Below are 1,899 nucleotides of genomic sequence, written 5' to 3'. Positions count from 1 at the left end.
ATTACATTTCCTTGACTATTAACTCGAACTGTTTCCACATGAACTGGCATCCTTCACTGGCTAAAGCAGGACAGAGCAAAAGATTTCTGGTGCATCACCTCTCTTCTGGAAATTAAATCACATCAAACATTTCATTTATCTGACAATTTACAATGATGATGATAGCAATATGTGAATTTAATTATCTTCATTAAAAGTTTCTGACTATATGCTTACACTGTGTTCAGTGCTATCAGTTTTGTTTGAAATGTTTTATACCAAACTGGTAATTATGGAAATGAAAAAGTGAAAGCACTTTAAGACAGTGTAAGATATTTTCTTTATTAGCTGATATGAAAATTATGCTTTATATTAAGAGCCATATATCAAGTTTCATACTTTCTGAAGTTCATCTTAGCCTCTTGGGTGAGGAATATAAGTGAAGGCTGAATTCATGGAAGGAGGCGTCATTTAGCATTGTTTATCCTTCCCAGGAATAAGTGGTCCCCCTCCATTGGTGGATGATACCTTCGCAGCACCCACGGTTATATTCCCTCATGCTACAGACTGAGTTATATCTGGAGAATTTTTACACTAACTGCTTCATGTATTTGACATGGAAGTGTGCACTAATTTTTCGATGCCTGCTGACTTGATAAATAAATTTGTTCACCGAAATAAATTAAAGAAAGCCCATTATAAATTTATTTTGGCTTCTGAAGCTGAGATGATGGGAGGTCTTAGGGTTTTATCAGTTGGGGTGGGCAGCCATATATTTTGCTCAGAAACTTGTGTGGGATGTGGCTAAGAATACTTGTATTAACTGTCATAGAGTACTGAGAACAGAATGCTTTTATTTAAATGCTCTTAATATTTATTGCTGTTTATTGCTATTTATTACTTTTTTAAAAATCAATAGAAATTAAATATCCAATCCCACCACCAGCAGCGATTGCTCATGATTTTAAAGTGATGTTTCACACACGGTATTTCCGANAATCAGACATTTTACCAGAAGCTATTCTGATTATAAAATTCTGCTTTGGTTTCATAATCATTCAATTTTCATTAAATTTCAAGGGCCTTATGGCTCAGCCATTTTTCTCTTCTCACAACAAATTACCATTTACACCTACATTTCGCCTTGATCAGAACAGATGACCTTGAATAGTACTATCTTCTGGGTTTTGAAGTTGTGTAATTCTCTGCCTACTTGTACAGGTTTCTTACTTTGCTTACTACTTGATCATGACAACAAAGCAGATGTTCCTCAGAAACGTAAGAATTTTCCTAAATAAGATGCCTTGTGGGCCCAAGAAAACATATTCCTCGAAATCACTGTTGTTTGATCTTAGGGTGACCAACTTTCAGTCTTGAATTTAAGGGAGATTTAGTCAAGACAAATTTTGCGCATTTTTAGCGATGCGGCATTAGTCCAGCAAACGTTCATGGAATGGATAATATTAAACAAAACAATTAATTTACATTGTATATAATATACAGGTCACAATATAGAATAAATTTTACAAATTTGCATGTTTCTTAGTCCTAACCTATATGTATTTGTCCACTGATGCTGCAGAACTAAGCATTTTTTTATCTTCTTGTGCAAATTTAAAAAACTCTTTACAACTATAGTCATAATTAATTGCTACCATTAGCTCTGACTTAATTAGTTCTAAGCTGCTTTGATTTCTCTGATCAGTCCATGTATTGCTCATCAGTGAAAAAATTATTTCAGTATGGGCATTTGAGCCTGGGATGCTTAAAACAAATCCTATGATCTTAATAAGGTTTGGCGCATCAATTTGTTTTTTCTTAAATCACTGAAAATATTGACCCAACTTTGTTCTATATGTCCTGTTGTTACCACAGTCAGAACACTTTTTCCACTAGAAAACTCTTCATACAGGCTGTCCT

Source organism: Cryptotermes secundus, unplaced genomic scaffold, assembly GCF_002891405.2.
Source record: "Cryptotermes secundus unplaced genomic scaffold, Csec_1.0 scaffold1019, whole genome shotgun sequence".
Taxonomy (NCBI): domain Eukaryota; kingdom Metazoa; phylum Arthropoda; class Insecta; order Blattodea; family Kalotermitidae; genus Cryptotermes; species Cryptotermes secundus.
Note: the sequence above shows the minus strand (reverse complement) of the source record.